General features: G+C 31.0%; 1 protein-coding gene across 2 annotated transcripts in view; it reads right to left on the bottom strand.

The window, feature by feature from the left end:
• LOC128995003 (gamma-aminobutyric acid type B receptor subunit 2-like) overlaps positions 1 to 12,134 on the bottom strand; it is a 123,647-nt gene extending 111,513 nt beyond the window's left edge. For both annotated transcript variants that reach the window (XM_054419867.1, XM_054419868.1), the window contains exon 1: positions 11,821 to 12,134. The gene's annotated coding sequence lies outside the window, so the exon portion shown is untranslated. The remainder of the gene's footprint in view (positions 1 to 11,820) is intronic.
• Positions 12,135 to 15,610: the final 3,476 nt, after the last annotated feature.

The following is a 15,610-nucleotide window of genomic DNA, read 5'->3' as shown; positions in this document are numbered from 1 at the left end:
GGAAAATGTAGTTTTTATCTTTAAATATTTTGAATCTTTTAGTTGATATATTAGGTATTTGAATCTAACGTGGAAACTTCTTTGAAAGCCTTTTTTGACATTTTATCTCCTTTTAGTGTATTCTTCTACAATACTTACTCTTTAACCTTGCAAAAAAATAAATAATGAGTTTTATTTTCATTAACTTCTTAGTAAAACCTTATTATATTTTCAACAAGGCTTCGATTTAACTTCAATCTAAGTTTGTATTTCCAACAATTTATTTTTATGGTATTAAAATAATCTAAGGTGTATATAGCATTATTTAAATACCATCTACAAACAAAAATTAAAACTTTAACTAACTATATAATTTCAACATTTAGAATAGTAATATTAATACAACAAGGTATTATCTTATAACAAATACAAGAAAAGTTATATTCAAATGCTATACAAATATTTACTTTATAATCAAAAGTATTTTCCAACATGAAATACTTGTTATACACATGTATTTCCTTCATCCCGAGAGCTTTTTGCTTGTGTACGACATTTTATTTACGCTGGTTTCTGTAGTGTATATTGTCAAGTCCTAACTGATTTATTGAGGTCTGGGTGACAGTCAATAACTATAAATTGTCTCTTTCAACCGAGGGGTCTGGCGACTTTTGCTCTCCCGTAAGCTTCATGATAAGATAGGTTTAACTAATTTTGTTCCCTATGTTATTTTGGATTAATCATTTCCAACAGATTTAATTACCATACTTGCTATTTTTATTGCATTGTAATAAATTAAAATATAGGACACATGTTCATTGCCTAATACCAAAATAATGTACCTTTTAGAAGTGCTGAACAGTTCTCAACACTCTATCAAAATAATATTACTTTATGTTTGTCTAGGTATAACTATCGAATATAAAAAACAACGTTATTTTTTACATAACGCCTTTAACTTATTATCTATGTATTTTAGGTGGAATATTTATGAAATAAGCTAAATATTAGGTAGTGTTTAGTATGTTTTGTCTTATAACCTTGTTACTATTAGTACTAAGCTTACCTTACCTATAGTACCTATTACCATAGTACTATTAGTTGTGTTGTTTGTTTTCATGAGAAGTGTTATAAGTTCCAGCAACTGTTTGTATGATGTTTTATATTATACTGAGTTTTTTTATATATTTTTTTTTTTTTATTATTATAACCAATTTATTATGAGTTATAACCATTGTGTATAACAACAATAAGATAAGGTGATTGATAAGGGGTTGTATAAGGTGTATCTACAATAAAAGGTACTTCTGTATCAATGGGACCTTCTCAATTATAGCCATGGTTTTACTACTAATTATTAAATCATAACAATATATATTTTCAAGTGTCCTTGTTTAAATTACTTTACATTTTTTAGTTTTTGAAACAAAATGAATAACATGTTATTTAAACTCAACCCCTTGGTGTTGTATATGTTCAAGTATTTTTGAGGCAGTTTAATTTCAAAGAGTATTTGAAGCGGTTATTTGCTCTGCGGAACCAGATATGAACATACATTGGTCGGTTATATTGCTAAAAACCAATAAATGAACTTCGAGGTCAAATGTAATTACATTTTGTTATCCAGGTTAGTTTTGTACTCAATGTAATGTGTAGCATCAGAAATATGGTCATTTTTCGTACGAGATATTGTTTGTGAGGAAAATTTATATTTCCTAAAATTAATAACTAAGGCCTATTTGTAATATAAACCATGCCTATCAAATTGGTGGTAGTAAAGTTAAAGGACCAAAACTGTAATATGTGAATTACTTTCTACTTTCTACAGCATAAGCAACACAATTTAAAAAATGTTAAAGCTTTTTGATGTTTATTTATCTACTTGATCAATGTATCTATATCAGTATCTATTTATTTTGTGACAAAGTACAGCTTATAAGCTTCTACATTTTAGTCCCTGAAAGCAACGTTAGTGATAATTTCCACGATCATTTGTATCTGTCATTCCCGAAAACTTTAAGAGAGCGATATTTCAAAGAACTTCAAAAGTGGAAATATGACTGTGAGCTTTTAAATCACTACTAACATTGTTATACTTGGTAAAAAAAGTTTTTTATTATATTTTTAGAATGGTTTTTTGTATTATTGCTTCTTGTTTATTCATACATAGAATTGTATGTATTTTTTACTCAGGTAAAATTGTAATTTTTTACTTAATTATTAATTTACTTTAATTACTCAGTCTTTGCAATTGTGAGTGTTTATTTTGAGATCACATTTTTATTGCTACCGTAGCTAAACAAGGTTTTTAATACTTTCCTTAACAGTTTATGTATTTTTAAAATGTTCCTCTTCCTCTTTTTATTTCCCTTATATGCGTTGTTAACATTATACATTTTTACTGTTATAACTTTTTTAAATCATAATCCAAGGTTGTTTACGAAAAAAAAGAAATAATTAGTGGTAAAATTTACTATTTGCAGTTTAAACGGCTAAAAGAGATAACATTTCTTAAAATATTCTGGGAAAACCATCCATTTTATACTTCTAATATTTTCAAACCAGAAAAGACTTATTTACATTACGAAAGTTTAGCAATTTTATTCATATAAGAGTAAAATATCGTTATTGAATCAAATCAAGTTATAAATTCATTTCGTGCAGATAATAAGGGATCGTGTCAACAATTACTGAAATCAATACACATTAAACATTTATAGCGTTAAAAGCATTCAGCTAAATATATTTATAACTTTCCTTTACATTCAAGCTTAAAAGGTCTTCAGTATTATAACACAGCCTATCCTATAATAAATCCCCCCCCAACTAACCTGTGGACGAAGCAAATTTCCATTTATCTTATTGGATTTCCTTCAACATGTTATAATAACTCCTTTTTAAATAACACTTTTTTAACGAATGATGGTGTTTGCTGCTATGGAAAAATTCATAAATAATTTTTCCCCAAAAAATTTTTAACAGCACCTGTTGAACCCATAAACAAGCGAAACATAACATTTTACTTCCTCTGGTTAAGAATCATAAAAAATAGTGTTTTTGCATTTCCCAAGAACATTTAAGGGTAAAGCCACGGTTGAACATACTAAATTGTCTTTTACTTATCTCAACAAAATGGTTTCAAACCCAATCTTATAAAGTTCTTTTTATTTTTAGAAGTAGGAAACCATAATGTTTACCCAAAAAACTCCCTCTTAAAACCCCATTCATTTGAACTTAGTCCAATCATTGTGGTTCACGAAATTGTTTGAATGAACGAAGGTTTACATTTTTAAATAAATTACATAGACATTCGATAATTGAAACTCGAGTCTTTTTACATGTAGACACATAAAAATATGTATTAATTTAACGAGTTTTTTTGGCTTCAGGGGACTTTGATCAAATTCGTTCCCAAGTCTACGTCTTACCATAAACACTATGGGAATCACATCACCCAAATACAGAAAATGTGCTAATAATCTGGAGTTCAACATTTACACCATCTATATATTAATAGGCAAGCATGTTTCTTTAAACCCATTTTTCTCAGCTCGTGTGCATCGTGGAGAAAATCTACGCATACTAAAAGATATTTTCCTGTAGGTGTGCAGAATCCCTTTATAAATTAAAATAATCTCAAAAATAAGCACAAAAAATATATTTGAAGTTAAAAAAACTTAGGCCTTATGGGTTGCCATGGTGACGAAATATAACGGAAGAAATGGAAGAAACTCCAATCACATGTTTTATTTACAGCGTTGGGTAACAATAGAGAAGGTCGTACATTAGATATCTTTGGTCTAGTTTTCGACCACTGGATGAACTCTAGTTATAACAAATCTTCAACACTGACTTTTCTAACTGGTTTTGAATCAGTAACCCGAATGTGGTAAAGTATGATTCGTCCATCAAAATACTCCACTTTGTCGGCTTGGATGGACTTTTAACGGATGAAAGGACAGAAAATCAAATGACGCGGACATGCTGGGCTCGACTTGCTTTTCGCGGGTCACCGCCCTTCAAAAGAGGCTGCTTCGCCAATAAAAACACATACACTTGGCAGTCTGGGATCAATACGTTTACCTTTATGACATTTATTTACCTGTATTGAATTGTTTATGGGAATCATAATGATATGATAGAGTTGTAGATAGAATATTGTTAAGATCTTTATTTAAAGATAACTAGTTTCTAGGCATAAATTATACGACTTAGAAATATTTTGCTTTAATGTGGTCCAATGCAAAGTTTTCACTAACAAAATCATTTTTTTTAGGTGATAATATCATATTTTATAAGGTACGTTCAAACTCCTGAAGATATGACACAATAATTTAAAATGGTGCTTTTCTATTGTACCGGTCAAACCTGTTATAAAGACGACACGCTGGGTTGGTAAGTTTATAAGGGTATTTCGTTACAAGTAGGTAACGTGTTTTCAATAGCTAATGCACAAATAAACTCAATCTAAGCTACCGACATCGGATGTTTGGTTGGCATAACAGAAAGTACCCAACAAATCTTGCATCAGAATCATGTTAACTTAGACAAAAATGTGTGAATGAAAAAGTATTGCAGTCAATCAACACGATTCTGTATCGAGTAATTAATATTATGAGCAATACAAAAGTACTCATACATTTGAATTGTTGTATTGATTTTAATTATAATTTGGTCAGTTTTATTGGAAATTCTCTGTAAAAATATTTGTACAGACATAAAATCTTATACAAATGACTTTGGGGTTGAATTATAATAGCTATTTAAAATGTATTCTAACAAAACAAATAATGATGATTCAAATTACATCCACTAGGAGCACATTCGATATTCACTTCTGACAACTATGACAGGTATTGGTTCATATGTGTTTTGACGCTTCCATTATTTCACTTTATTTTTTTATTTTTCCATTTAGTTTTTTTTTATTATTCAAAAGGTTATGAGAACGGGACATTAATGAAGAATTTGCAATGAATAAATTATATTAAACTAGTTTACTAAAATAGTAGAGCTCTCATAACGTACTCTAATTATTGTAAAAGGTCATTGTCATAGCCTAATACAACTATAACGACACCGGCACTTGAAAAAAAAAAAAACTGTCTTTTGTTAGTTGCTTACTTAACATGGGCTTGGTAACAATTTCTTTCCTAATTATCTTTCATATGGAACTAAGTCATTCAATGAATAATAGTTACACAAACATTTCTAATACAAATTTATTTAACTTTGTTTCAATTGTCAATTAACCATACTTGATGGATCGTCTCACTATTTTGAGAGATTAATTACATAGACTAGAATTATCCAGCTAATTAAAATTAAAACAACAGAACAACTTTGCATTAACATAACCTTTAAACTAATTGGCCAATTCTATTATACTAGTTTAATATCTGAAATGAAACGTTGTGCGTTTATTATTTTCAATTTCAATATGTATGTTCTCGATATTTTGTCCGATTTGTTTAGAAAGGTACATTTATATTAAAAATTTGTTTTACACCTAGATTAGTTGGTTAGTTTGTATGTGTATGTGTACGGTGTTTCGAGAAATATAAGCTCATATACTAAGAACTAGTTGTATTTCTAAACTTAGGATATTAAATTAATAAAAAACAATAAAATATAGCAATACTTTTGGAAAATAATAACATCGCAATTACTCTTAAAACTGCACACTTGCCATATATGACATTGTATGTTTGAGAAAGGGCCATATGTGGTGTGACGGGCATGGTCAATAACTGTTATTCATGTGCCTGTCTATTTGTACATGAACAGGCCATATATCTCGACACTTATAACTTCCTTTTCACCCAGAGTGACGGCGCCATGTAAATGTCTATCTTTTTCATGTCCGGTACAACATACAATCACATCTTGAAATAATGTATTCAGTTAGCTGAAAAGGTTTAAAAATGCAAAAAATAATACTCAATGTCAATATAAAGAAATAATTTGGTGATTGTACGCCCACTGTGCTAGCAAAATCAGTGCAAACGTAGAGTGCTAAGTATGTAAACATGTCAGGAAATTTTATATTTTCAATCATCGTGAGATGGAAACATTAATTCTGACAAGATGATTCAATTTATTAAATCATAATTTGTTGCTTACTTCAGATTAGCACAGTAGAGTTAATCCTTTTCATTGTAAAATACTACAGAATCTCAGTTTTCATGTTATTTTTTTGTTCTTACATTGCATGACATGTTGAATTGTACAGTGTGTAAATTAAGTATTGAAACAAATCTGTATTTTTAAAACCGAAATAGATAGAAATGTTCTGATTGTGGTAATAATTGTTAACAAAGGTTCCTCAATTTTTTACATAAAAAAATATTTGTTTACCCCCCTAACAGGTCAGGGGGCAGGGGGTGACTTATTTTTTTCAAATAGCATCCCCTATTAAGTTACCCCTCATTTTGAAGGATTTGTCAAAAGAAACACAATGACGCAAATCCTAGGTGAATATCTCACCCCTAGCCAAAATGGCGGATATTCCAAAATGGGTGCTTTTTTACAAAAATTAACTTTTGTAATACCCGCCATTTAGGCTAGGGGTGAAATATCAACCTCGGGTTTGCGTCATTGTTTTTCTTTTAACAAATCCTTCAAAATGAGGGGTCACTCAATAGGGGTTGTTATTGAAAAAAAGTCACCCCCACCCCTACCCTGTTAATGGGGTTGAAAAAAATATTGTTGATGTAAAAAATTGCGGAACCTATGTTAACAATCAATTCCACTAACAGAATATTTCTATCTATTTCGGTTGTAAAAATACATATTCCTTTCTATTATTTGTGAAATTGGTGCTTTTTCACATACAGTAAATCAAATTTTTGAATGCCTGCCATTTTAGCTAGGGGTGAGATATTCACGTCGGATTTGCGTCATTGTGTTTCTTTTGACAAACCCTTCAAAATGAGGGGTCACACAATAGGGGTTGCTATTTGAAAAAAATGAGTCTACCCCCTACCCTGTTAGGGGGGTAAAAAAATATTTTTGATGTGAAAAATTGTGGAACCTTTGTTAACAATCAACGCCTCAAACAGAATATTTCTATCTATTTCGGTTTAAAAAATACAGATTTGTTTCAATACTTAATTTACACACTGTATATTCCCAGATATAGCCTACAGTATCAGTATCATTATCAATAGAGGTAGTGGGGGAGCGAGCTGCTGAAGTGGTTAGAGCGCAGGACTTCAGTCCCTGAGGTCCCGGGTTCAAATCCCGCCGTCACCAATTGATTTTATCTACTGTAAGTGATAATGATGCAACCCCTAGGTCTAGCCTGAAATAGTGTGAAAACCCATCCCGGACTCGTGCCTAGCTAGCGTCCTAGGACAAAAAAATCAATAGAAGAAGAGACACCAACAAGGAGCTAATTTTAACCGAAATAATGAGGGAAGAAAGTGTAGAACGATGTGAGATTATCTGTGCAATTTTATATCCAATCCTCCATTCTCTTTTATACTATTGATTCCGAAGGAGTATTTCCCTGTTCTATAAATACTCAGGGGTCACAGCACGGTTCATAAGCTCCTTCAATTCTTATTTCATTGCAGCAATGTGGATACATCCCCCTCTTTTAATTCACAAGGGTGACACAATAGTTCGTATTCTCGATGGGTTCCTCCATGACAATGTCATTTTGGAGCGAGTTCTCTCTCTTTCATTGAACGACAAAGACTTAGATATATTCTGTCTCTTCAGTGTACTTCACACCAGGGATATAATGTATTGGGTTCTCCAGGGAGCAAATGGCACTATGCTTCGAAAGAACGAGTTCAAAACTATAATCCTTTATATGTTTCAAGAACTGCCATTTACATTATATATTTGACTTTTGTTAAATCAATAATAGCTTGAATTACGTCATCAGAGGTGTCCCTTGCTTTAGAAACCTCATTTTAAACTTTTTTTATATTTAGTTTCAATTGAATACTTTAATAATTTCCTTTCCATTTTCTAAAATGTAGTTCTTTTCTTAATAATATGGCCTATTTTTTGGGATTTATTTCTATTTGTGTCATGAAACATTTAGGCCAAACATCCTTAAAGTGATACATTTAAAGTAATTTATCCTCACCAAATAATTCGTTGACTGATACATTATTCTGTATCTAGTCAATGTCTTAAAACGATCTAACTGTGAACCAATATATGTTATAAAAAAACATTGTGGCAAAATAAAGACAACGAACACGATTTCTTGTGATCCGAATTGATACTAATAATATACAGGGCGATTGTATCCATATTATGGATCTAATTCGTATTTTCTTGGATACATAGTATCCATATTGAACAAAAGTCTATTAATGAGGATGACCCCAAAAACCAATTACAGTAATTATAACTCTTTATGTGATTATTGTTATTAAGAAACTGCTTTAAAATTGTGTGTAAATTAGAATATTGATATTATATAAAAGTATGTTTTGTTTATAGACATCGTTTCTTTTTTACACAATACTAAATATAAGTTTTGATAAAAAATAAATCTATGTAAAAGTATTATTCAAATATTTAATCTTCACTAAATAGTGTTCAAGACATTTTCCGGATTCTAACAGAGTAAAAGCCTTTTGTATAGTTCACAAAAGGTTTGGTCAAAAATAAATAATTGGAATATCTGTTTATGCAGATGAATAAGTCAACGGAATGGGAAATCAAAAGACCCTAGTTTTAAAAGTGAACCTTTTATCCATTACTATAGAAAGCAAAAAACTAAAATTAGACCGTGTAAAACATATGATCGATTTTTTTCTGGAAATTTGACAACATGGGTAGGTTAACTTAATAAATATTTGGAACTAAAGGCTATTAAATATTTTCCAAATATACTTTTGGTCTATACAACACTTTAATTACATTATGATGTCAACAATCCATGATTTTATCCCCTGGCAATTGAACCGATTGCATTTCTGTTTATAAAAAATATTATAACCCAACAACCCACCTAAGTGGTATTTTAAAATGTTATTGCCACAAATGATGGTGTAATAAAAATTCACGGCCCACTTATTTCCAGAATTTCAAGCGCAAACTGTGTGGGCTGTGCTCAAAACGAACGCCAGTCTGTATTTTGTTCAAATAATTACGCCAGTACGAGATAAAATAAGTCAGGAGAATACATTTTATTTATAAAATTTTAAATTATTTATGAACTCAAATTGTTTTACTAAGGGTGTTGCGAATTTGTATACTTATTATGTATATAAAACGCAATATCATCAAAATATTAATATTTTGATACTGTTTTTATCAACATAGATCCAGAGACAATTATACTTTATTTTTTTATTTGGAGATAATATTTTTAAAATTTCCAAAACGTATTTTATTCAAAATTATCTCTTTAAAACCTATTTTGCTTACGTTTGTTAATTTTTAATTCGTAAACCCACAGTTGTAGATTTAATTACAGACTAAAATCATGCAATTGCTTCACTCACCTTTTTTCAGGCTGAACTCCAAATTTACATTTATTTTCAGACTGTTTAAAGCACAGATGGAGTTCATTTACTCAACATTTGCATAAGCAAAACTCATTTTTCCGCTTTGGAGCAGGTTTAACAACTTCCTGGAAGCTGTCGTTTGAAGCAAAACCGTTTTCGTCGTTACGCTCTTTAGCTAAAGGCGTGGTATAAAATGTTTATCTTTCAACATGAATTTAGAAAATCTTCCTTTTAATCAAACCATGTCACTTTTTTCATGAGTAAGAATATTTTTGGTTGGTAGACTAATTTTTCACCCGTTTTTGTTTGGTCACCTTGTACATTTAGTTAATGTATACTATTAGAAAATCAATAGATCCATAAAATACAGATAAGACGTAAGTTAGTTGTTGTGCCCGGTACATGGCCGAACGCTTAGGTCAAAGTAGCCCCTCCCAACAAACTGCCAACCGCACCTGGATAGGAAGATAAATTAAACTGGCAACATGTCAATTCGTATTTTTACGGTACATATATATAAGGTCGTGTGCTATTTAAAACACGTTTTAAATATACGAGCAAGTGACTTTATTACGAACCGTTGGCGCTTTGTTTTGTTCAATTATATTACCTACAATAAGTCTCTTAAAAAAATTCAATACAATTGGTTTACATGAATCAATTAATTTATGAAAAGTCTTAGAGTAACGTATATAAATATGATTTTATAAATTTATTAATGAAATAACCGGCAACATTTATACTTAAGTAGTGTCTTAATTTTACAGAAATTTAATATTTAATAAATTACGTAATTCCCTATAGCAGCAAACCTCAATACCCGTTAAATCTAATGCTGTAATAATGAAACATTTTAAATAAAAAGATTTTGCAAAAATCAAAGGCAAATATACATTTTGCTTTCTCTGCTAGGGTTGTTGCAGCGGTGAATTTATTTAATTACGTAACTTTATTTTCAACACAACGTAACCAAAGATAGTTTAGCAACAGGTAATTCCTTCGAATATCCTATTCTTAAAATCATTTCTGAAAAAAAAAACATTTATGGTCATGTTTAAATTACATAATTCTATGAGTTATGTATTTGAAAATAGTGGTTTGTTTTTAATTCAAAAGTAAACAAATCAAACATTCCTTCAAAGAAGCTAATATGTAGTGTAATACCATTTAGTATCGATAGAAAAATATTACAAAATCACTAAACGTCCATTTAAAAAGCGTCTGTAATTCAACAATTGCGTAAACACTTAAAACACGTTTAAGTGTGAAAATGACTTTACCGATGATTGTATAAAACATCCCTTCCATAAACTTGTCCGTTGCACGCAAGAAGCCTAACAGGTGCACTGTATATTACCATGCTTCATGAAGACCTGTTGATTCTTCTTGACACTATCTCATCGTATATTACACGGACGAGAATATTATGAAAACAGGTGGATAATAGTGTAAATAATTTGTTGATATTTTAAAGCCTTTGACGTCTTAAAATGCTGGAGGATTTCCAACGGTTAAATTTTCACTTCTTACTTTTGAACATATAACTAATATAACATTTTATTAATCATATAACTGCGGCGAGGACTTTTGGTGATTGTTATAATTTTTTTTTGTTTTTATTTTTATTTATTTTATTATATTTTTACTTTATTCATTTATTTTTTTTTTATTTATTTTTTTTTGCTATTACAAAGTTGACTGATCGTGCAAGCCAGGCGCATTACCTCTCATTGCATAGTATTTTAAATTAACCTAGCAGGCTTTTGAGGGTTACAATATCAATCGACTGGTAAGGCTTTTCTAAAACAAAATTAAAGTAATGTATCGTTTTCCTAACGACTTTTATGATACGGCGATACAATATATTTTATGACATTAAAAATGTAGTTTTATCAGGTTTATGTATTTTCTTTAATTTTTTTTTTAGAAAAATACATTTAGTTGTTGAATAATATTTGTGTGTATCCTGTATTTATTCGTGACACAAATATAAAATTTATAAATTCATTTGGTAACGGTAGTTAAAATTCAAAAGTTTACATATAATTTGCTACCATTTCACGAAAATCACATGGGAGGCTTTTGTATTTTCTACGTTATATATATCAACTCCTTTTGGGTCCCACACTGTTGAAATTTACCGTCGTCAATTTTAAAAAATCTACCAAAGTTAATCTCCGTCGAAGGTGACATTGGGCGTGAGTACCGCGCCGGAGGGGGCGCCTGCGCCAAAATTTTAATTTCCTAACCTAATCTCAAAAATTAAATTTACAAACAATTTCACATCCCGGCAGTAACATCAGTAGCAGGATATTTAGAGGGGTCAATAACATGTATTTTTATATTCCACATAACCTGTGCCCACCTTGGTGTCCACTACATGGGCGGCGAGGTGCTGCGCCCCGACGGTTCGAACCACATCATACACCATAGACACCCCGACACTTCACAACACGGTACACGGCACAGGGTGCAGAACTGACTACTGACAGTCCGGGCACTCTGCGCACGCAACCCCCTCCCCCCCCCCCACACCGTCACAACCCTGCTGATCAATATACCTCCACCACCGCACTTACTCACTAATATGCCCTTTCGACCTATATAATTATAATTTTTACCAACCACTTTCCAACCACATATCCTCCAGGTGTCCCAGTACTCTAGGGAGGTCCCCGCCCTGGCCCGGGTAGGGCGGCCCGGGCGACCCAGGAGGTTCCGGTGGCTTTGGAAACTTGGGTAATTAATTACACCTCGTTTTCGGAGTTTATGTGCGGTTCTGTATTTTCTTGTGCTAACGGTAAAGTTTCCTGGGTCGTTTCCATGAGTTAACTCGAATACGGCTAATTTGCAAGGGTTTGCCGGTTTGTTTATGTTTCGGTGTTGCATAGTCAACACCGGTATACAACGGTAATATACTGTGGAACACAACTATGGACGTAGTACTCTGGATAACAATTCTTAGTACTATAAAATTAACATCCATTAAGCAATTCAACTAGATTCCCTCTTTTGTATACCTCACTTCACTTCTTACTGATCAGAAAAACCTATAGGCAAAATAATGTTTAATTAATATTATTTCTATCAACAACTATGATAATGTGTGAATAAAATTACCAAAAAATGAAGCTAAATACAATAGTACAGTAACACGATTGTGTTATGAGTTTCTTTTCACTTTTCCTCTCTCTCTTGAATGCTCAAACGATTTGTCGCAGTTTTTTTTCCTTTTTCTTTAAAAAGTGCTTTTCTTTTTTTTATAATATTGTTTACAAATTGGAAATCATAAAAACATACTTTCGTGGACAGCTTGGCTTTTGCATAGGCCTTAAAATGTCTATCCACAAAACCAAATGGTGTAACTTTTACAGTATGTCTTACAATATTAGCCCAGATACAAAATTACAAAAAAATACAGTTTGAAGTTTTGTGAAACATTCCAAGGGTATTGATTTGTTGTTACAATAAAAAAAAACTAACTCCTAGTACCGTAAAGATAAGTTATCAACAGTCAATATAATAGTAACTAAAATAAGGAAAATCCTGTTTGCATATTCCACTGTGTAGATTTTAGTTTTTAATTTGGGGAAGATATTGACTTATACTCGTATAACAATGTAATGATACAATTAATTGTAAGGTTATATGGAGACTTGGATGACCCTTAGCCCTAGCTATGAATACTGAAAAGACAACTTTAATTAAATTGCTTAGTAAGTACATAACTTTTGTTTGCATCTTTGCGAAAACTCTTACTGAACAGCAATAAATTCATGTATAATTAATGTTACCTGAGAAATAATGATCGTGATTATCTATCAATAACTTGTTATTTTCATTGCTGTGAAATAATGAAAGAACTTTATGCCTAATAATAATTAGTAATTAATACTTGTAAAAGTCATATTCCAATATAAGACCTTATCTAAGCTTTGTATCAACACCATACAAATCCGCCATAATAATAGTACCTACAATTTGTTGTAACAACATACAATATGATGCAATATGATGGACAAATCAGTAGGCCTATGATGCGTTACTTACATAATGTATAATGTCTTGTTAGTCATTATGCTATAAATTTAGTGTTTTTTTTTTATTGATGTGTGAATATGAAATAAAAATACAAACAAAGTAAAAATTCTAAATATTTAAACAAGTTTGATTTTATCTCACCAGGAGACTACCAGTATCTTGGCAATTCAAGAGTTGCATGATACAGATATAAACATTTTCAGTAAACTGATGCATACTTCCTCCTATTAGCTTGTCAACAACCGTTGTAATTGGATCGCCAGTGGGGTATTTTATGGGTAAAAATGTAATGACTTTTGCACTGTAATTTTTGCAAAATAAGGTTGTATCCTTTTTTTAGACCGCAATATGAAGTTTTTGTTGAAATAATCCGAGCTGTTTTTTGTAAAAGAAAGTTAAATTATGATTAAATACACATATGACCTAATTAACACACTAACATTCGAATTGTTATAGGGACTTATCTACCGATTTTTAAAGTTATGACTGAATTGCAAGAGTTTGTCTACCAATCAAATTTTAACTAACGTAAAAGACTGTACGTAAAATCAAATGCTTCAATTTTGTACCTCAAGTTTTGTTCTGTTCACTTTCTTCTCGCAATATGGAGAAAGTATTGTTTTCGTCAAAACTTTCTAATTTGAGTTTTAGGTGGAGATATGAGTTTTGGGCCCCCCTTGAATCCAAAAAGGAGTTTTCAACGGGATGGTACCTCCTGCATGCCCAGGAGTTTAAAAAATTAACATTTCATTTTTCATAGAATAATGGAGTATTTGATTTTAAAATGGCTTAATCGAGTTTGATTGAAATATTTTATCGTATGGTCCGTTTAACTATAAACAAAATGGTACAGCCCCCAATTCTGAAAAAATACGGTTCAAAGATTATTGCAATTGTTTATTATACCCATCAATATCATATTTACCCTTACTCCACGGTATTTGACAAGCTAATGAGAGAAATTATGGGTCAGTTTGCTGATACCGTTTACGTTGGAGAGGGGAAGGAGGAATGGCATGGTAAGTAGTGTTATACATCGATGGTAGTGTTTTTATTTTACAATAATACATATGAGACTCATTCTTATTCCGACGGCCCATTTGACCGAATGAGACACGGAGAGGTACTGATGGCCCACTTGCTAGGCAATGTCAATAATTTATTTCGTTCACAGTTTAGACCTTTACAAATGGTTCGTTATCATTTGTTGTAACTCATCATTATTCTTAAAAAATTCTATCTAAATTTTATTACTAAATTTAATAAATATTAATTCCTTTAATAATTTAATAAATACGGATAGTTTATTTTATTTGAGCTCGTAAATGTAATTATTTAGTGGTTTAAGAAGCTAAGAACTAAATTATAATTTAAAGCTTTACAATTTAAAACTGCCATTGTAAGCTTTTAACTATTGTTTACGTTGCTTTTACCCTACAAAAGTGCTATTAGGAGGACATTCTAGAAATATTTAATTTTCAAAAGTATTGACATTATAAAATTCAACTCAAAAACAGCATATGCTTAAGTCAAAGCACTTCACTTCTATGAGTATTTATCTTTTAAGTCTGTATTTGCATCCATAGACCTCGGGCCATGCTTGGAACGTATGCAGTAAACTCATCCCCTAAGCTTACAATACGTGTGATAAAATTTAGAGATGGGAACCAGGATCGAACCCACGGCATTGCTGCCTTGGCGTCCATCGTACCGAACACCACTGATCTACCTGTTGAAATCTATTATTCTAATCTGTATACAGGAATAGATAATGTGTTTATGAATTGATTTATTTCTCAATAAATCAATTGAGTAGGTTGGTGAATCCTATATTATCCTTATAATGTATGAATACAGGGTGATTGGTAATCAGTGTGACAAAAATTTTTTGGTGTAAGTACAAAGTAAATGCAGTATGATGATGCATATAAAATGTTCCAAGTCTAAAAATTAGCTTCCCAAAAGATTATTTTATGTTTTTCAAAAATAACTATGTTTTTAAACTTAATACAGCTATTTCTCAATTAAATATAAATGGATTTGAGTAGATAATGTCATTTTCGTGTTCTACATTAAATGCTGAATAAGAATAATACAAAATGACAGAGGATCAG

This window comes from Macrosteles quadrilineatus, unplaced genomic scaffold (genome assembly GCF_028750875.1).
Source record: "Macrosteles quadrilineatus isolate MER2022 unplaced genomic scaffold, UCM_ALF_1.0 Scaffold_5__1_contigs__length_97177068, whole genome shotgun sequence".
NCBI classification, from domain to species: Eukaryota; Metazoa; Arthropoda; class Insecta; order Hemiptera; family Cicadellidae; genus Macrosteles; species Macrosteles quadrilineatus.
Note: the sequence above shows the minus strand (reverse complement) of the source record. Positions and strands in the feature narration are given on the sequence as shown.